Source organism: Danio aesculapii, chromosome 10 (assembly GCF_903798145.1).
Source record: "Danio aesculapii chromosome 10, fDanAes4.1, whole genome shotgun sequence".
NCBI classification, from domain to species: Eukaryota; Metazoa; Chordata; class Actinopteri; order Cypriniformes; family Danionidae; genus Danio; species Danio aesculapii.
The window spans coordinates 26,117,955-26,141,416 of NC_079444.1; the positions used below are offsets into that span (position 1 = coordinate 26,117,955).

The 23,462-nt window shown below is 32.5% G+C and overlaps 1 protein-coding gene across 4 annotated transcripts in view; it reads right to left on the reverse strand.

Moving 5' to 3' along the window:
- Positions 1 to 23,462, reverse strand: part of trim3b (tripartite motif containing 3b) — a 56,610-nt gene that overhangs the window by 28,506 nt on the left and 4,642 nt on the right. For 2 of the 4 annotated variants that reach the window (XM_056466655.1, XM_056466652.1), the window contains exon 1: positions 2,360 to 2,510. The exons of 1 other annotated variant lie outside the window; for it this stretch is intronic. The gene's annotated coding sequence lies outside the window, so the exon portion shown is untranslated. Of the gene's footprint in view, positions 1 to 2,359; positions 2,511 to 18,587; positions 18,780 to 23,462 lie in introns of those variants that run through there. One more of the 4 variants, XM_056466654.1, reaches the window with a different exon arrangement.

The following is a 23,462-nucleotide window of genomic DNA, read 5'->3' on the forward strand; positions in this document are numbered from 1 at the left end:
CGCAGGGTCAGGCCCCTGGTCAGAAACCCTGACCCACATACAGCCACAATTGAGAAACCAAACACTGTGTGTCATTGTTCAATAAAAGAGAAGGCAACAACAATCAGCAATTGTGTCATGCAGCCTCTTACAAAATGATCCCACAATCCACTCCCACACGTCACTGTGTGCATGGCACATGTCACGTGTATACACCTTTCACACATCCCGGTGTCAATATACAGTGTGCAAATCTACCATTAATTTTCTATATAATAATTATTAGGTGATGCAATTTAACAAGGACTGTAAGTGAAAAGCTCCTTTTATTCAATGTGTAAACGCAAAGGGTTCCTTTATAAGTAAAAAGAACCAAACTTAGATTTAATTCACATTGAAAAATCAAAAAAGAAGGATGAACACTATTTCATCCTTCCATATTTACAAAAGAATTAATACGCAAAAATAAGGGTTTGCCACTAGACAAAAAATACTCATACGGTAGCAGGGCAAGAACAACAAAATCTGGTTGAGAAAAAGTGACATTAACTTAATTATTTATTAAGCTGAAAAATTAGGTGTGAAATCATGAATTAACACATCAGGACCACTTCGGTTACCAGCACCACCATAAGAGACATGGGACTTTACTCATACAAAGTAAATTTGCCTTGAACCATGTCGAAGCACAATTGTCCCCCTTCCCCTCTCCCCCGATGGCCTGCACTCACACTGCATTTTGCTCTCAGGAGCACGCTTACGTCATCGATGATGCGACTGTTAAGTTTAACAGGAAGAGAATCGTTCTAGCTCAGCACAGTGGACATTGCTTTAGTTATATCATTTTAGTTGTTTGTGATGCAGTGACATGCATTCATATATTTTGCCGGACAGATTCACAACTTTTGATGCTTATAAATTTTCATAAAAGTCATTGGGCTGCACGTATTAGAAGGTTTGCTGAAGGTGCAGCGAGGGGTTTGTGTCTTTAATAATCTACAACAGTTTGCGTTCATTGAAAAGTAAGAATGATTAATAAATCCATATGAAACAGTCCCTCAAAAGTGGCAATGCATCTTCAGTTAGTTTTGGGCTTAGGCGTGCTTTGCACTCACACTACAAGCGTACCGCGCCAAAGCCCAACCGAACTGTGCTTTGGCATACCACTTCCAACCGAGTCAGGGCCGGCCAACTGAACCATGCCTGGGCCCAATTCGGAGCACTCACACTTGTCAAACAGATCAGGAAACGCGCCTGGGCATGGTTCGGATAGCATAGTGTGAGTGCACCAATGTTACTTTACTTTCAAGTTCGAGATGGAGGGACCACGACCATTTACTCTTCTACCACTGTTTGAAGAATTTATCTTTCAGAATCTGGCAGCAAATAAGATTTAGGAGTTAATCTTTTAGTTTAATATTAAGTCCATTCTGCTTAGTATCAATTTACACCATGATTTCTTCACTATACCTCAGTACCTTAAGAAGACCTCAACCTCTCTGTGCATGAAACCTTTCAAAATCAGTCTGTGGTTCTTATGTCAGGATTAGTCACCTTAGCAAAGTCTCTGAGAATCAGATTCCTTGTACTTCTGGAGACTCAAGTAGACTGCAGTTCTGATATATACATAATTTATTAATGCGTAACTACTATTCATTATGTATTCAATAAGAATGATGAAGCGGAATTGGTAATATATGAAAATAATATCGACCTGCATAATAATTATGCACACACTGAAACTGCTTCTGACGTCCATTAACATTTTAAAGGGATGCTAGCATACAAAAGTGTGACCACGGAACACAAAAACAGTCCTAGATTGAATTTATACACTACCTGAAAGCTAAATAAAAGATTTTGATATATGGTTTGTTAGAATATGACAATATTTAACTGAGAAATTTAAAATTGTGGCATCTGATGCTTGAAAAAAATCTCAATGTTGAGAAAATCGTTGTAAAAATAAAGTGCTTAGCAATGCATATAACTAATCAAAAATTGATTATTCATAGAAGCATCGACAATAACAGAAAAACAATCATTTTGAAAATATATTTATGGCTATTTCCAACAATTTACCCGTGCAATTTAGGAATGATTTTGTGGTCCAGGGTCACAAATGACATCTTTCCCTTAAAACACACATTCCTCCTCCCACTCTCACACATGAAACCCCAGTACAATCAAGCACTAAACGAATAAATATGACACTAAACAAAGCATGAAACGTCCCTGGACCTCAAACCAACTCTGACCAGATGTGTTGTTGAAGAGACAGAAACAAAAGCATTCCTCTCATTCACTGCCACTGAGCACGCACAAACATACAGACCGCACAGCCATTCATGTGCACACCAGCGACACTCAAAACACTTACACAAACAACTGGACAGTCCTAGACAGGCTCCATTGTTGTTTCGTGTTGTTTTCAGCAGGGCCTGACGTCTGAAGAGCACAGCAAACCCTTTTCCCTCAGCGTCCAGCCCCCCTCCCTAAATGAACAATACACAGTGCACACCGTCCGCTCGCCTCTGCACTCTGAGAAACGGTCGTGATGTCATAAAGAGGCGGGGATAGACACAAACCACGTCCACTGGGCCGCGCTATTGGCTGAAGCAGAATGCACAGGTTTAACTCCTCCCACACGCTCTGCTGTGATTGGCAGTCTAGTGTTATCTTCCCAAAGGCATGGATTGCCTAAGAAAGAAACAATTCCAACTGACAGACTTGGGCGGGTTGGGAAAAGTAGAGGATTTAGGTTGAAATGCCTGCTTTTTTAGTTGCAATGAGTGTGTTTGAAACCGTAAGGTGGACTGAACAGTAATGCTCATGTTAAATAGGTTTGGTTTAACAGGTCTTTGAGTAGTTTTCAGTTCACTGTGTGTACACCTGCTTCTATAGGGAAAAAAAGCTGCTAGAATGCACAGAAGTTACACAAAGTGCTTTCAGGTTTGTGAGAGATTTTAAGGTTATAGCAAAAACTTCTAAATTAATGTTAATCTTGGTTTAGCTCCGGACATTGCCCTGCTTTTGCATGCTTGCGAAATGACCAACATATTAAGTCTTAAAACAATCACTGAGTATGATGGTTATATAAGAGATGATGTCATTACATCTGGGTGGAGTGACTGCAGATTGTAGGATTGGGTTAGACATAAGTACTTTTGGTATAACCAATTTAAGAATATCATTGTAATTTGATCTGAACCTATAACAATAAATATTGTGTTACTAATAAAGTTAGTGAAATCTATAATTATACATAAAGTATATCCAATCAACCATTTTCTCAAGAGATATAAAGTTGATCTTTCTGAATCTTGTGTATTTTGCGGAAGGGATGTTGAGATTGTTATGCACTTGTTTTTTGATTGCATGTATGTTAAATATTTCTGGTTTGATGTTGAATGTCTATTTTTATATACTGAGTGATCATAGAATTTATATAAAGAAAAGAGATGCCATATTTTATATAGATAAAAAAGATATAGATAAGAATCTGTTGTTTATGTTAAATCTTTCGATATTATTAGGGAAGTTTCATATACACAAGTGTAAATGGTCAGAGGGTTAGCCTAATATCTCCCACTTTAAGGCTGATTTAAATATTTATTTTAAAAAAGGGCTATCAAGTCGTAAAGCAACCAGAACTGCAAATATACTCCAAAAACTGATCATCTCTTCTCGATGGTAATTGTTATGTATACCCGCTCTTGTTCTTTGTTTGTTTTGTTTTTTTCTCTCCGTCTTTCTTTTTGTTATTTTACTTGCATTATTTATGCTAAAATGTGAATATCCTATTGTAAGATTTGTTATGCATTAGATTGGAAATGTTCAGCAAATATAATAAAAAATATTTTAAAAATACAAATAAAAAAGATTGAAGAATTGGGATTTCCAATACTTCAACTTTATTAAAAAAATAAATAAAAAGGATGATAATAATAATAATAATAATAATAATAATAATAATAATAATAATAATAATACATTAAGATATCTAGTATGATATAAACAAATAATGAAAGGTCAAATGCAGGGATGCCCAAGCTTTTTCGTATGAAGGGCCAAAAGCAAATATCATAAATAGCCATGGGCCAAAGATAAATATATCAAACTATGTTACATTAAAGTTGGCCATGGGTAATTTTCTAATTTATTTAATTATATTTAAAAACTAATAGAAAACATTACTTTGAATCATATTAATTAATGCAATATAACTTTTTATTAAATCTTGCTGCAATACAACCATAAAAAAAATCACATTTATAACACAGTGGAGTTCAATGCACTAGTCAAGCAGAATCTGCCTTTGCCTCTTTTTTTCTGGTGACAGTATGTATATTTTAAATCAAATCTGATTAAATGACACCACTTGAATTAAACTGAAATTAAAGCTAGCTTTATTTAGCTTAACAATATAACAGACAAATAAAAGGTTAAATTCAGTTTGACATGACAGTCTCTAAACCATCCCCATCGTTCTCCCTCTCAGATGGGATGGCAGGCCAAATCAAAGTTTACCACGGGCCAACTTTGGGCATCTCTGGTCAAATGTATTTAATAATACAACAAAAATAACTATAATAACTATATGTGGCAAGTATAAAGTATAATTGTATTCGTTTTGAATTTGATCTGTTCTGCTTTCACTTTAAATTAAATATATTTAATTATTTATTATTTTTATACATATTTTCATTTAGCCATTTTTGTCAAATTTACACATATATTTTTCTTTCTGTTTTAGTGTTAGTTGGTGTTTAGCTAAATGAAAATGATAGATATTTCTTTGATAACTAGCTGAAATACATTTTTATATATGTAATATTTATAAATGAACATTTAATCTACTTCAGTATGCAAACACAATTTTAGTTCTATTTATATAGCTTCAGTTAATTAGCTGACAATAAAACATATATTACAATATTAAAATGTTATTATGTATAACAGGGGTGCCCAAACTTTTTCTTATGAAGGGCCAAATGCAAACTTGATTGGCCGAAGGTAAATATAGTTGCCATGGGTAATTTCCTAATTTATTTAATAATATTTATAAATAAGTTGAAAACATTGCTTTATATTAACTAATACAGCATTTTTTTTCATCTCATTTGTAACAGAATTGAGTTACACTAGTTTTTTGCCCAGTTGATTTGCTCACTGATGTCTTCTGCATAACATCTGTCGAGTGACATAAAAAAATATATATATTTACAACTTTTAATTTAAACATTTAATTTCAGTTTGCTTTATTTCAGCAATAAAACAAACAAACAAACAAACAAACAAACAAAAAGCTTAAGTCAAATCTGAAATTTGAAATGACAATCTCTTTTAAAGGCATTCGCCCCAACCCTCTTCATCCTTCTCACTCTCTCACACATGGGACGGTGGGCCAAATTAAAGGTTACAATGGGCCAACATGGCTCGCGGGCCCTACTTTGGGTATCTCTGATATATAATGATTATTATTATTCTTTAAACAACGCAACATTATAATACCAATTTAAATAATCATTACCTGACAATTTTATCTCCTACCAAAAAATTGTACAAATTAAATTATGCAATCATTTACTTGTTTTGAATGAATCTGATTGCAAAATGCATTCTAAATGGATGACATGTTAATCCATCAGCAAAGCAGTTTCAGATTAGATGGAAAACATCAACTGTCATTAATCTAGAGGGATTGACTGTCTGAATTCACCCAGGGTGACTCAAATATCATCACTTCTGACTGACGTCACTGCTACAAACCTGCACAAGAACACCGTTACAAACAACTATACCTGAGCTCACCTAAAAAAGTAAACTCTGTAATTAGTCTCATTCTGTAATGAGAAAATGTAGTTCAAATATATTCTCAACAAGTCAAGACAGCAGGTTTAATTTAATTTAACTACAGTAGAAACTTAACAGTTCAGCGTCTGGCGCCTAGGCTGCAGCTCTGCACATGAAGCTTTGCCATAGGAGATATGGTTGTGCCCAACTGAGCCTGGTTTCTCTCATAGGTTTTTTCTCTTCACTTTCGTCAATTGGTTAAGTTTGTTCCTCATCACTGTCGCCACTCGCTTGCATAGTTTTGGGACTTGTAGAGCTGCGCATTGATGGATTTGCTCTTCAGTGTTTGGACTTTCAGCAGTGAAATTTAAACCACACTAAACTAAAATAAACTAAACTGAACTTCAACTCTGAAAACTGGACTGACACAGTTTCAATTTACTAGAACTTCTATGCTATCTGCTTTGACACAATCAACATTGAAAAAGCACTATAGAAATAAAGGTGAACTGAATTGAATTAATAAAATTAGTTGTTTCAATTTAATCTTTTAGACATTCAGTTGAAGTCAAAATTATTAGCCCTACTGTGATTTTTTTCCTTTTCATATATTTTCCAAATGATGTTTAACAGAGCAAGGAATTTTTCACTAATTTCATATAATATTTTTTCTTCTGGAGAAAGTCTTATTTGTTTTGTTTCGGCTTGAATAAAAAAAAGGTTAAATTTATTTCAAAACCATTATAAGGTGAATATTATTAGCCCCTTTATGCAATAATTTTTTCGATAGTCTACAGAACAAACCACCATTATACAATGTCTTGCCTAATTACCATAACTTGTAGTTAACCTTATTAACCTAGTTAAGCTGTATAGAAGTGTCTTGAAAAATCTCTAGTCAAATATTATTTATTGTCATCATAGCACAGATAAAATAAATCATAATAATAATAATATTAAATAGTTAATAAAACTATTAGGCTTAGAAATGTGTTGAATAAATCTTCTCTCCTTTAAACAGAAATTGTGGAACAGAATATACAGGGGGCTAATAATTTTGACTTAAAATATGTGCTTTTTAAAGTTGAATGTAATGCCATTTAAAATGACTTGTGCACTTAACTTAATTAACTTAAACATTTTAGACAAACACAATTTTTGTCTTACATTGCAATTGAATAGTATTAATGATCTTCTTATATTATTTGTGCGATAACATATGGAGCACATAACACAAACAGTAAAGTGTAAGAAAGGCTTTCTGATGACTGCATTAATTAATCTTTACATAAAGTGTAATTAGATGCTGCGTCTGGTGCGCTTTGCTCAGATGGAGGCCTCGGGCTGTGCTCAGTTATGTAATCCAGCATGTCAGTGCGATTGCGGAGAGAAGAGGGAGATTTACTCCTGCCGCAGGACACATGACTCAACAGAAGGCTAGCAGGACACCACAGGGCACAGGACAGACAGAGAAGAGCCCGCTCTCTACCCCCGTCACCATCTTATATTTGTCATTACATAGATTTCTGGGTTTATTTTTGTCCTGAGGAGACTTACAGCTTTATCACCCTTGAGGATTTTTCTTCTCGTTTAGTGGTTTCTGTTTTATAGCTCAGGCTATAAAATACAGACAGTCGACACATTTTTACCCAGTTTTTCTGTGCATGAACTTTGTTGCAGATGCTGCAGACTCCTAAAAATAGGTTTAGAGAAATAAAAATAGAAATAATCACTTTAAAAAGTCATTTAATTTGGTTTTAGGGACAAAGTGAAGACGAATAGAGCAACTACCCCATTCTACTGTATATGTGATTATTCTGATTAACGTTATAATGGTAAAAAAGTATTATTACAATAATAAAGTAATTGTTTAAAGTAATCTTTTTTTAAGAACATTCATACTTTTTTATTAACGATGATAAATCAAACAACTGGCCTGATCTATTCTCTATTCTATTCTATTCTATTCTATATGCAATTATTCTGATTAACAGTATAATAATGAAATATTTATTATTATAATAATAAAGCAATAGTTTAAAGTAACAATTTTTCAAGAGCATTTATACTTTTTTATTTATTAATGATGATAAATCAAACATCTGACCTGATCTATTCTATTCTATTCTATTCTATTCTATTCATACTTGTTGTAATAATAATAATAATAATAATAATAATAATAATAATAATAATAATAATAATAATAATAATAATAATAATAACAATTACCCCATTCCATATGTGATATTCTGGTTAACAGTAGGATAATTAAATATGTATTATTATAATAATAAAGCAATAGTTTAAAGTAATACTTTTCAAGAGCATTTATACTGTTTATTAATGTTTATTAATGATGATAAATCAAATGACTTGCCTGATTTATTCTATTCTATTTGTACTTATTGTGAATAGCATAATAATAATAATAATAATAATAATAATACTTTCCACCCCGACAAATGGGTGTGAGATAATTATAGAATAATACAGAAAATTAATCCGGAAAGAATTACAATATTACACTGTTATTCGATATAAAATTTATTTGAATAGCTTTTATAATTTTAAAATTGTAAAATTCTAACAGCAATCAAAATAATGATCAAATGAGAATGTTATAATGTACCTACAGTTAGGCAAATTATAGAAAAATATTGAAAATAATTCCAGAATGTGACATTTCAGTTCCATAAATACTGCATATTACAATGCCATGTTATTCTACAAAATATTTACTTACATTTTTATTATAATTCTAACATTGCAATATTATGAAAGCAATTGAAATAATTAAATGACAATGTTATATTATACCAATATTGTGGAAATATAGAAAAATACGGAAAATGTATGAATCACATGTATTATTACAATATTTCAATGTTATTCTACATAAAATATATATTTATTTGTTAGAATTTGGACATGTTAATGTTGTAAAAGCAATCAAAATAATGATTATATGCTAATGTTATATCATACCAACTGAGCAAAGGATAGAAAAATACTTAAAATTAATGCAGAAATGGAAATTTCATAACATGTCATAACACGTATATGGAGTCAATCTAGGGCCATATATACTTGCAAAATAAAAGAAAGTTTTGCAAACAATAAATAAAGTATTAAGCAAAAATAAATAAATAAAATAAATGCAAATCTCCAAAAATCGCAAAGCGAAAATTCATTTTTGAGAAAAATTTTTTTATTTTGTTAACAAAAATAAAGAACTGTAAAGGCAAAATTAAGTTTTGAGAAATAAAAATGAAATTTGCAAACAAAAGAGAACTGCAAATAAGAATCAAGCAGTGCAAAAATGGAGCGGAGTACGAAAATATCTGCAATTTAAAAAAAAACTATATATATTTGCAAAATATTTCTATAGCATTGCCTTTACAAAAACAAACGTTACAAGGGAACTTAGGCATTTACTTACATACTTAGGTGCAGGTCCAGGCTTGCTGGGCTGTTATATATATATATATTAATATTATTATTTTATATATATATATATATATATATATATATATATATATATATATATATATATATATATATATATATATATATATATATATATATATATTCTTTTTTTTGCACTGCTTGATTCTTATTTGCAGTTCTCTTTTTGTTTGAAAATTTCATTTTTATTTCTCAAAACTTACCTTTCGCCTTGCAGTTTTTTATTTTTGTTGGCAAAATACATTTTTATTTCTCAAAAATAAGTTTTTGCTTTGCGACGTTTGGAGATTTGCATTTATTTATTTATTTATTTTTTGCTTAATACTTTATTTTTTTATTTGCAAAACTTTCTTTCATTTTGCAAGTATATATGGCCCTAGATTGACTCCATACGTGTATTATTACGATATTACAATGTTATTCTATATAAAAACTATTTTAATTGTTGTTATAATTTTAAAAGTGTAATATTATAAGAGAAATCGAAATAATCATTAAATTACAATGTTACATTACACCAATAGTTTTAAAGATAATAGTTTTATAGCAAATTATGAAAAAAAATTGTGAAAATTAATCGAGAAAGTGAAATTTCACTTCAGTCATTATTATTTTTATTATTACAATAATACGATGTTATTCTATATAATCTTCGTTACTATTTCTATTATAATTTTTAAATTGTAATATTTTAACAGCAAACAAAAATAATGATTAAATGACAATGTTATATTATCCAGATGGCTTTATAGATAATAGTTTTATCACAAATTACAGAAAAATATTTACAATTAATCTAGAAAGTGAAATTCCAATTTAGTCATTAAATGTATTCATTAAATGCATGATTCTGTATCTTAAGACGGCCTGGTCCTGACAGTAGATTATGAATAGCTTCTCCACATATCCTTAATCATATCTCACTCTCTCTCTCTCATCACTCACTCACTCACTCACTCACTCACTCACTCACTCACTCACTCTCTCTCTCCCTCTCTCTCTCTCTGGACTGTGGGAATATTCCTGTAGGGAATGCATGCATAGCTGGTTACATGAGATGGTCCAGAAATAATCTGATCCTTCAAATAACTACTGTTTATGTGTGTGCTTTCAAAGGAGATGCTTAAGAACACTTAATGCCTGAAGCAAATAAACAATACCAACAAACAGGTCAAAACTTTTTAGTTTAATCAAGTACTTGCTGTATGTAAAGGGTAGTGTTTTAACAAAAGCTACTGCACATGTGCTTCTGTCTCTGGTGCTTCAGTGATGGAAAAAACTCACTTATATGATGTGTTTACAGTTTAGGTGTATAAATTATGCAGGAGAGTGTCCTCATTCTGCGGTTCAGGGCTGAACGAGTGTTTTCTGAATAGTGAGTATAGAGGACCAGACCCCGGAGACTTCAGAAAGGGATGCGGTTTTGAAAGGCTGTGATGATGCATCTATCGCAAATAACCAGAGCAAACACAGAATATTATATATATATATATATATGTATATATATATATATATATATATATATATATATATATATATATAATATATATATATATATATATATATATATATATATATATATATATATATAATCTAATATACTCTAAAGGCTATAGAAGATATGTTACATTAGGATGTTGTGTTATGCAAAGGGAATCTGATTTTTCTTTGTGTTTTAAGAGTGTGGTTTTTATTTTATTGTAATATTTTCTTATTAAAGAGTGTGGCTGTGGTACTTTTAACATGCCTGTTATTTAAATGGCTTTGTGGCACAGAATCAAACTGAAGTACAACTTTTTTCTGCAATTCTAAGTTGTGTATCTCTCAATGCTGACTTTTATTCTCAGAATGATTTTCTAGTTATAAACTCTGGTTATACAACATCTCACAATTCAAACATTTCCCCTTCATAAATCAGAGTTTTCGCATTTTATAGTTATTATTAATTCAATTCAGAGTTAACTTCGTGCTGTTCATTTTTTGCAGTTTTTTGCCATTTTCTGAGCTTATGGGCCTATCATACCTGACGTAAAAAGGCGCAAGACATGTTTGGCACGATTTGTTGCTATTTTTAGACCAGCGCAACAGTAATTTTTACGTTTTGCGGCATGTTGTTTAAATAGCAAATCCATTTGTGCCACTTTGTGGACTCATGGGTGTGCCGGTCTATAAAGAAGGTGTGTTAAGGTGCATTATTGGCGTGTTGCTATTTTGAAGAACAAAAATAGATCTTAAAATAGATATGCCTTCTTTACCTCGAGGTGCTTTTTTCAGTTTATTCATGACAATTTGTATAATGTTATTATTAGCATCGTTATTGTTATTATTATGAGTATTATTTATTAAATGCACATTTTTATTTTCTTTAATTAAACAAGCTTAGATTTGTCCACCTGTCAGTTTTGCATCACCACATGGGGCAGAAGAATAGGATGTGTGTTTGGATATAGCTTCATTATTATTGTTCATTTATTCATTTGCTGGAAATAAGAACTGAATTTAGAAATAATTTTGAAACAAACTTTTGCATTTAACAAACAAAATTAAATTTGTAGGCTAGTGGAGTAGAGTGGAGTGAGTACAACAATGTTTCCTTATCCACATAAGTAAAGGAGTAAAGTAAAGAGCAAAAGTAAAGAGAAAGAGAAAGTAAAGAGGCCAAATGGAGGAGGCTCGTTCTTTATCCTCGCACTGCAGATAGTCTGGTAAACTGTTTTCTCACTAGTGAAGCGGTCAGTTTTTCCACTTACAAAGTCCGCATGTAAATAGCAAATGTGCCATGGAGTGACGTAACTGACTCTTAAAGGGAATGGGAGATGAGAGTCTGATTGGTTTAATGCACATTATGCTCAAAACACATCCATAACTCATAAGAGAATGAGCACAACCTGTTAGACCATGCGCCTTGACGCAAACCATATTTTTCCGTCCTTAAAATAGCCAAAATTCAATTTTACCAGACAGAATTATAATCTATAGTTCACCATCAGAGTGTCATCATCAAGGTCTATAACACTGTGTGAAGAAGCTTCATTAATTAATTCTTTTCTACATTTCTCTTTTGCCCACATAATCATGCAACAATAGTCAATGGTGTTTGCAAACAAACCAAGAGGACTAATTTCTCTTTAGACCCCTCAACACCTACAGAAATAACACAACACTCAAACCTCAAGAGAATAATTCAGATTCAGAATAAATGATTTCATGATTTAAGAATGACTATTTTATATAGGATGTGCACGTTGTCATGCTTCTTTTATCACATTACAGAACGCTTGATCATCATCATCATCACATTCTGCACACACACAAACAAACACACACACACACACACGCACACAAACACACACACACACAGAGCAAACACATCCATGCATTGCAAGTTCCACTGAGACTCTCTTTTCGCTTGCTGATTTTTGAAGCTGTCTTCAAAAGAAAAAAGATCACTTTCAAAATCAATTTTTCACTGTCAGACAGTTAGTTCAATGCGCTAAAGATTCTGGCTTTGTAAAATGTATTTTACTTGCAAAAGCCAGGGAAATGTACTAAGCAGTTTTGCCATTTATCCAATATTCAATTAGTTAAACATTATGGGCCCTATCATACACCCGGCGCAATGCGGCGCAAGGCACGACACAATTGTTGTTTGCTATTTTCAGCTCGGCGCAAGAGTCGTTTTGACATTTTGCGCCACACTGTTTAAATAGGAAAAGCATTTGCACTAATATGCACGCCCATAGGGGTTCTGGTCTAAAAAAGGAGGTGTGTTGAGGCGCATTGCTGGCGCGATGCTATTTTGAAAAAGCTGGTCTATTGTCCAGCGCAGAGCGCGATAGTTGTGCGCCTCGCTTTCACATTGCTTAATACACACAGGATGTACAGCAATACGCATATATCTCTACAAATGAAAAAGAATTAAAGGATTAAAATATTACAAAAATTATTATTTTCTAGCTTACATAAATATAAAAACCATACTTTCATGCCTTCTTCATCTCGGGGGGCTTTTTCAGTTTATTCATAACAATTTGCTTTTGTATAATGTCATTATTATTAGCAGTATTATTTATTATATGCATATTCATATTTGTTTTATTAAAAAAAAAGCTTAGATTTGCCTACCTGTCAGGTTTTAGACCATATGGGACAAAGCATGTGTATTTGGCAGTTTTTTGACCACACTTCGTTATTATTGTTCATTTATTCGTTTGCTAAAAATTAGAACTGAATTTAAAAATAGTTTTGAAACTAATCTTTGCGCTTAACAAACAAAATTAATTATGTATAGGCTAATAGATGTCTGTGTGTACACGTTTCCCTATCCACGAGAGTGAAAGCGAAAGTAAACAATGAGGAGGCTCATCTCTAATTCTCCCGCTGTAGATGCTCTGTTTAACTCATTTCTCTCTAGTGAAGCGTTCAGTTTTTCCACTTACAAAGTCCGCCATGTAAATAGCAAATGCGCTATGGCGCGGCGCAACTGGCTCTTAAAGGGAATGGGAGATGAGACTCTGATTGGTTTATTCTCAAAACACACTTATAACTCATTAAGAGAATAAGCTCAACCCTTTTAGACCATGCGCCACGGCGCAAAGTAGATTTTTCCGTCCTTAAAATAGCAAAAGTGGATTCTGACATGCCCTTAATGCGTTTGTGCCCTGCGCTTTGCACTTTGCGCATGGATCGTCAAAATAGAGCCCTATGTTTCAAAAGGGACCTTTATTCAATATTTACATAATTTTGTGTGGAAAAACTTGTAGGCAAAATTGGTGCGATTTGCAATACTGTTGAAATGCTCCATTTCTTTTAAATAGAGCTATTTTACATGTCACCTAAAATAAACAGTTGAATTTGACAATTTTTTAATCCATTCAGCGAATCTCCAAGTCTAGCAGGAGCTATTTTGGCTTAGCTTAGCAAAAATTATTGAATCGGATTAGACCATTAGCATCTTCCTCAAAAATTACCATAAGAGTTTTGATAATCTTCCTATTTAAAGCTTAAATATTTTGTAGTTACATTATGTACTAAGACTGATGGAAAATAAAATGTTGCTATTTTCTAAGTCATTGTTCTGACACCACAACCTTTTGCAAAACAAATGTGAGAAAATTAGCTTAATTGCTTAATTTGGTGCCTAAAATGAGACAGCCTTCCTCTAGCTCAAATAATATAGCTTGTCACTATAAGGTTGTGGGATTGTATCTGGTTAAAAGTAAGATTATACGTTGCTATAGGTATAGATATATAGATATATAGATATATAGATATATATATTTATACACACAGTACATATATTAAGTGGCTTAAACCATTATGTACTTACATAAAAAATAAATGCAATGTTCTTAATGTGTTTATATTGTATCAAAGAACAGTATTGGTAAGGTTTGGTGGTATGGGTAGGATTAAGGGATGGGTTAAGGTGTAATGGATGGGTCAACAGTGCAATTATGAGTGTAATTTCAGAAAATACTTACAAATGTAATAACATGCAGGTACTTTATATACCTGCACGCAATTGCACCATTGACCCATCCATTACACCTTACATTAAACATTTTTATAATCAAGTGATTATTATGTAATTAAGTACAACGTAAAACATGTTTGTACATAACAAGTGCACTAATTAATTTGAATGTAAGTACATATGAGTTAAAGCCACTTAATATGAAGTAGGCTCAAAGACTAGTTATTGACATTGATTGTTTGTTTAAAACTAACAATTAAAAAACATTTTCATTTCACAAAAGGTTTTTTTAATACATTCTTCACAATTCACTTCAAAATGTTTCTTTTAAGAACTGATTAAAGGTTCTTTAGAAAAAAATCCATAATGATCTTTCTATGGCATAACTGTGGAAATTCGGTAAAAACTGTTCTGTAGATTACTGTTTAAAGTTAGTTTGATCACACATTCATAATCTTTGTTACTCATACTTCATATTATGCTGAAATGTGCTATAAATACAAACAGACATCTAAAGCTATGCGTCAAAGTAAGCTAAAATAATAACTGCCAGCATTAACTGACACTGATTATGTTGGGCTTTAAGCACAAAAGTCTTTCTTTGAATAAGAACAAAGATGCACATTTTTCTGAGGCACAAGAATTGTGATGATAAATGTCACTACCTGTTTGTATCTGAACTGGAATGACTGCTTGGGTCTCTACAAAACCACCCGGAATGAGCTAAACTGGTTCTATTGACCGAATTAATGACTTCACAAACTAATCACACCCAGCAGACGAAGCACAACACAAAGAGACTGTTCTTCCATTCACACACACTAACAAAAACACATGAGGACACCCTGAAGGAGAATGGAGTAACCCGGCAAGTATTTTTCCAAACATAGATGTCTTGCCTAAAACAAGGCTAAATTTGGGTTGTCACTGAAAATCAAATAGACGTCTAGCAATAGTACAGAAATAACCTCAAGAAAGAATGACTACATGAGTGAAGTCTGTCTAATCTGTCTATTGGATGACTAGTCTATTTTTGGACTATGTTTAGATGTCTATTAGATGTCACAAAATTGCTTGGTCAAATATTTCAAATGGTCAAACAGACAGCCCTAACATATGGGTTAGGTGTCACTGGCGAGGTCTTGAATGTGATTCTACACACACACACACACACACACACACACACACACGCACACACACACGCACGCACGCACGCACGCACGCACGCACGCACGCACGCACACACACACACAGTACATGAACAATGGCCATAGATGCCAATTCACTTCACTAAACTAAAGAAGAGACATCTGCCATCTCGCTGCCCCTCCATCCATTATAATCTCCAACCGAAGGGCATCAAACGCCATTTGTGAACATGACAATCCCCATCTGACCTCCTTGTATCAATCAAGAGGAATTTCTGTGGTCGAATCTAGAGCAAAATCATACTGTGAAAGGATTTTATTTGGTTTTGTGACATGACAAAAAGCCTTGCTTCATATATCACCCTGCACTTATGTTTACATTTGGATTTCTAAGCCATACTTTACTTTGAAGGAGACTTTGAGTAGACATTTCAGTGCTCATTTTCTGGAGTCATTACGACATTATTCCTGTGAGTACTTCTTTGTAACTTCAACACACAAACATAATGGCTTGTAAGTGGAATTTACTTGCTCTTAAAGCATTTTCTCGCTCACAAAGTTGATAGTAGTGAGAGAATTAGACCATATGGATGATCTTTCCGCCCTAAAAACACATCAACAGCTAGATCAGTGTGGAAATTTATGCAATAAAAATCTGCAAATATTAATCATCGATTCATTTTCCTTCTGTTTAGTCCCTTATTTATTAGGGGTCACCACAACGGAATGAACCGCCAACTATTCCGGCATATGTTTTACACAGCAGATGCCCTTTCAGCTGCAACCCAGTACTGGGAAATATCCTTACACTCTCACATTCGCACATGCACTCATACACTATGACCAATGTAGTTCACCTATAGTGCATGTCTTTGGACTTTGGGGGAAAATGGAGCACCCGAAGGAAACCTACGCAAACATGGGAAGAACATGCAAACTCCACACAGAAATACCAACTGACCCAGCCAGCTCAAACCAGTGACCTTCTAACTGTGAGGCGACAGTGCTAACCACTGAGCCACAGAGAATATAAAAGTATGTGAAATTTTATGCAAAATAAGAGGTATAAATGTTTATTATTTGCGTCAGTGAACGTTTGTTTATGTGTAAGAAATGACTTACTGAGATCTCTGTATCTCAGCTATATCTTTTAGATAGCAAGTACTCAAGGATATTAAATAGTGAATAATAGCAAATCGGAACTATGGTTTCCCACTAAAAGAAAACTCCTAGATTAATTAAATTCTCTAAATTATATCGCTCCTACTGCTATCTCATCATTTGTCCTACTGTGTCTAATTCTATTGGTCTATTTGTAAAAGATGTTAGAATCTGCGCTATTTAACTAAACCTAATACTATTAAAAATAGGATCTACAAAATAAAATAAAATAATTTTTAGATGACAAAATAAGCTTTAATAAGACAAAATAAGACTAACTTAAAATGCAGTTACATTCTAAAATTGCAATAAGCCAATTTAAAAATAAAAAGCTTAAAAAAGAAAACAACATTACTGTAATTAAAGAGCTCAGACGTAAAAGCCTCTAAATGCCATCTAAAATGTTCTTTTAAAATGAGCATTTTTTCCCTCAGGCTCCTTTGTGTTGGTTAAGTAATTTCACATTGATGGTGATTAATAGGCTCTTTTTAAAGTGAAATAACTGAACATAAACATAGGAAGCTGAGAAAAATGCTCAGAAGAAAATTTCAGATGGCACTTAAGAGTTTTTTGCATCTGAACTCTTCAATTATAAGTAATCTATAAGTAATTTAAAATAAAAGTACATGACAGTGTATTAATACATTGAAAGCTGAACAAATAGACAAATTAATCATATCTAAGAATGTTTATTACATTGAGCTATAAGTAGAGATCAACCTATGATCAATAAAAATTCCATCATCAAAGCTAATTAACATAATCAGCAAATTTATTGAGCACATCAACAGTCGTTTTTAACTAATGTCTACTAAAGAAAGCACTATAATGAGTGCCACAATGTCCTTCCCCTGCTTACACTCTTGTACTGCCATTAATCAATTATTTTTGGCTGCCTGTTTGGATCACTACAAAAGCTGTATACCTGTAACATAATGTCAATGTACTCGGGTGTGCCATTTAAGCTAAAAAATACAGATAAAAAAAAAAAAAAAACTAAAACAAAGTGGTTTTATTCATGCCAGATCATTAACATGTATCTCACATCTTCATACACCATAAAAAATCTTGACTGTTTTAAGCCTCATTTGGGTAATATATGGATTAATACAAATGATTAAACAACATTTTATGTTGGTTGGTACATAGACAAAACCCAGCAGCATTTTGTAGAGTGAAAAGAAACACTCATCTCCAATGTACACATCAGAATGTACATGTTTTCAGAGCAAAGTAAAGCAGAAGACATTAAATTAGGAGCCAACAACCCCTGGCGAACACGCGTCATACTGAACAGCAAACATATACACACACAGACTTGCACACGCACTGTTATCATTTTACGTAAGCGCAGAAAGGCTGGCGGGGTGTTTGTGCTCATGTCTGTTTGTGCATGTGTGTGTGTGTGTGCGTGTGCGTGTGTGTCAGAGATGGCCAGCTGATGGAAAGGGAGAGGCCAGACACTGCGGTCAATTATTCATCACCACAGTCCTGCGTGGTAAAACTCAACACGATGGTATGAGACGGATGGAGAGAAGACAGAAAGAGGCTGTACTCACGTGAGATACAGGGATGAAAAAAATGGAAAGAGGAAAAACACGGACAGGTCTCAGTGATGCATCCAGACCCGTCCCACTTTAAAGACCCTCATCGCAAAGGAGAAGAAGAAGAAATGGTGAGGATAAAGTCCAGAAAGCAGGAGAAAGAGAAGCAGACAGGAGAGAAGCAGAAGCAGTAGAAGGGTGTGAGCATTGTATATTGTGCGTGTGTGTGGGACTGAAGGAGGAGGGGAAGGGAGGATAGTGGAAGGCGATTGGCTGAGAGGAAGAGAGGTGGGGATGAGCTCAGCCAATAAAGGTGCAAGGCGAAAGGAAAATAGGAGAGAGAAAATACATCCTATAGATACAGAGGAATCTCTCACTTTCTCTGAAAGGGTTGCAGCTGGATTACAGACACTGCTGTTATTTGTTGTTTTCAAGTACAAATGTGTCTAAATATGATTTTGAAATGGATATTAATGATTTTGAAAAGCATATTGAATGTAAGTAAAGTGTGTTTTAATGCTTCAAGTAACTGAAATGTGTAAAATAATGTTCCTGTAATTCGGAGTAACAGAGTTGAAGATACAATTTGAACTATTTTTTTGAAGTGATGTTTAACAGAGAAAGGATATTTTCACAGCATTATATTTTTCTTCTGGAGAAAGTGTCATGTTTATTAGTTTGGCTGAATCAAAAGTTTTTGTTTAAAATAAATTTATTTAAAATAAATTTAGGGTCAATATTATTACCCCTCTTAAGTTTTTATATGTGTGTAATATATATACATGTATATCATAAATTCATATATCATATCATATATTCGTAAAATCAAAACACAATTCATAAATATGCTTATCCAATTCATAAATTCAAAACACAACTCATAAATACGCAAATCCAATTCATGAATTCAAAACACAATTCACAAATATGCTAATCCAATTCGTAAATCAAAACACGATTCATAACTACACAAAACATAATTCGTAAATTCAAAACACAATTCATAAACACGTAAATCCAATTTGTAAATTCATAAATATGCAAATCCAATTCGTAAATTCAAAAAATAGTTCATAAATATGCAAATCCAATTCGTAAATCAAAACACAATTCATAAATACACAAATCCAATTCATAAATTTAAAATACAATTCATAAATATGCAAATCCAATTCATAAATTAAAAAAATAGTTCATAAATAAGAAAATCCAATTCGTAAATCAAAACACAATTCATAAATACGCAAATCCAATTTGTAAATCAAAACACAATTCATAAATAAACAAATACAATTCGTAAATTTAAAATATAATTCCTAAATATGCAAACCCAATACATAAATCAAAACACAATTCATAAATACGCAAATCCAATTTGTAAATTCAAAACACAATTCATAAATATGCAAACCCAATTCATAAATCAAAACACAATTCATAAATACGCAAATCCAATTTGTAAATTCAAAACACAATTCATAAATATGCAAATCCAATTCGTAAATTAAAAAAATAGTTCATAAATAAGCAAATTCAATTCGTAAATCAAAACACAATTCATAAATACGCAAATCCAATTCGTAAATTCAAAACACAATTCATAAAACCACACAAAATACAATTCGTAAATTCAAAACACAATTCATAAACACGCAAATCCAATTCATAAATTCAAAACAATTCTCAAATATGCAAATCCAATTCATAAATTCAAAACACAATTCATAAAATCACACAAAATACAATTCGTAAATTCAAAACACAATTCATAAACACGCAAATCCAATTCATAAATTCAAAACAATTCTCAAATATGCAAATCCAATTCGTAAATTCAAAACACAGTTCATAAATAAGCAAAACCAATCCATAAACCAAAACAAAATTCAAAAATCCACAAATCCAATTCGTAAATTCAAAACACAATTTATAAATACGCAAATCCAATTCATAAATTCAAAACACAATTCATAAATACGCAAATCCAATTCATAAATTCAAAACACAATTCATAAATACGCAAATCCAATTCATAAATTCAAAACACAATTCATAAACACGCAAATCCAATTCGTAAATTCAAAACACAATTTATAAATACGCAAATCCAATTCATAAATTCAAAACACAATTCATAAATACGCAGATCCAACTCATAAATTCAAAACACCATTCATTAAACTACACAAAACACAATTCATAAATTCAAAACACAATTTATAAATGCACACATCCAATTCATTTGGGGAAATATTTATGACTTTTACTTGTGAATTCACACATATAATCAGTTATATCATGAGTATAATCAGTTAAACAGACTTAATCCTTCACTTAGTTGATCAAGCGTAAAACAAGATGAAAGACCGTCTAAACTAGAGCACCATCAGGAGCAGCAGACAAAAGCTGAATCTCCATTGAAAGTATTCTGTGGTAAAACAGATTTCCATATTTTAAAGATATGACTGGGACCAATGGAATTGAATTCAGTGCTTCTTGTCCGGTCTGAGAAAACAGTGTTAAACAGTGTACATCAAAGCACTGAAACACTCAAAAATATCATACTTATAGGCACAAACATATAAGGATATGTTTTACGGATGTTTAGATATTTTCACAGGAAAATAACTATTGATTAATCAAAGTATTGTAGCTTTGTACAGAACCACATGTCAATAAAAAAAAACTGCAAACGCATGCACAAACACACACACAACATCACATGTTTGTGACTTTCTCAAAGAATGTCCTCAAGAGTTCAAACGTGCAAAAATAAATCAATAACTCTCCTGTGTGATAGAATTACATGGTGTGTATTCTGCGGGTGCGCGAACATCACTCTGAAAAGCTCTTTTGTTAGATTTCTCAGCGCGCAGTAAGGGGGAGGCTTATTTATATTCCCAATCAGGAGAAATTAAGGGAAAAGAAGAGACTGCAGGAAAGAACATGATAGGAGAAAAATGAAGGGGACGAGATAATGACCGACTAACTGCACGGGAGCTAATGAAGACAAACGACTACGGAAAGAGCAAGAACAGTCACCAATGTAGATATTCTCAACAGCATAACAAGACCCAGCAGTGCAGAATGTAACAAAATAACTGCAGAAATTCCAGATCAGGCAGCAGGGGTCACTTAAATCACATCAGTATAGCAAGATGAGCTAAAAATACCCCTTATGTCGACTGTGACATCTTGAGCTGCCCTTTGAACTAGAACTTACAGTTGAAGTCAAAGTTATTAGCCCTCCTGTGAGTTTTTAATTCTTTTTCAAATAAGTGAAGTTTAAAAGAGCAAAGAATTTTTACAGTATTTCCTATAATATTTTTTCTTCTGAAGAAAGTCTTAATTGTTTTATTTCAGCTAGAATAAAAGCAGTTTTTTATTTTTTTATTTTGAGGTAAAAATTATAAGCCCCTTTAACCATTCTTATTTTTAATTAACCTGAAAATAATTTAACAGCAAAAATAATAAAAAATAGCCAAGTTTAATCCTACTACATACATATTTTTAAGGCATGTGACTTATAGAAACTATTTGGGCACAATAAATTATACAACTTTAGGCTTTAAAGGGCACCTAGAAAGTTGAAAATTAACCTTTGTAAGCTGTAGGTATGTATAGTGTGTCAATTGTCACATTTGAGTGATATAAACTTAAGTTCATATTTTAGCTTTATCCGTGTCTGTCTCTGTCACTGACTGCTGTTTATCTGATGTAAAGCAGGAGAAGCAGACATTCACATGGAAACAGTGGACCGGGAGAACGATCATTTGCATTTAAAGCCACAGGCTACAAAAACAGCACACTGTACTCAAGAGACGAAAATGAGAATATTCTGGAGGCTATAATAAATTATCAGATGGGTATTTTGAGCTAAAACTTTACAGACACATTCTGGAGATGCCAAAAGCTTATCTTACATCTTGTAAAAGGGGTTAAATAGGTGCCCTTTAGAAAGATTAATTGTATTTTTTATTACAATGAAGACTATACAATGTTATTTCACATTTGATTACATTGTTTGATTACATTACATTGTCACACAAACTCTATACTGGAATATCCAGAAAGCACTACTTAATTTATATCTTTGTTTTGTTGTATTAATTTATGCTTGTGATTTGTTAATTAGACTTTAAAATAAGCACTCTCTCTACAAAATTATCACAATGTAAAATTATGAAGTATTTCCTAATGGAGTTATTTAAATCATATTATGAAATGGTATTACTATCGCGAGATATAGAGCAGAAACTAATTATTGTAATGTCAGTTTTTCTTTCAATATCGTGAACCCTACTACAGGCAAAAACATTGTTTTTTGGCTTTCATATTGACCTTATTCTCTGTGTACGAGCAGGTACAGAAAAACTTTTTGGCTTTCACTTCATTTATTTTTAGACGTTAAAAACAGCTCGTTCTTATTTTCTTATGATATTATTCTAGTCATGCATACACTTGTTTGTAGAGCAAGTTTTCTACCGTTTATTATTCCTAGTCAATCGGAATCGGAAGTTCTAAAACAATCACGAAGACAAGTGCACTTCCGCATTGAAGAATAAGGTCAATAAAGTGTTTTTGTTTTTCAGTTTAATGTAAAGTAAACATCCACATTTCTCCATGCTCTTTTGGGTGTTCCTTTTGAAACACTTTAGCAATTTGTATCGACAAAATTTAGCTACAAAAAATTGTTAGCAATTTTTAAACGCTTCTTAAAATTAGTGCATATCTAATAAAATAATACCTCGTCTGCATATTTAACCTCACTATTAAGAAAACTATTAAAAAATATATTAGCAATTCTTAATGTAATCAATTAACGGAGGTAGGATGGTGATAACTATTAGTTATTTTTTTTAACCTATTAACCTGCAGTGTCTTGCCTTA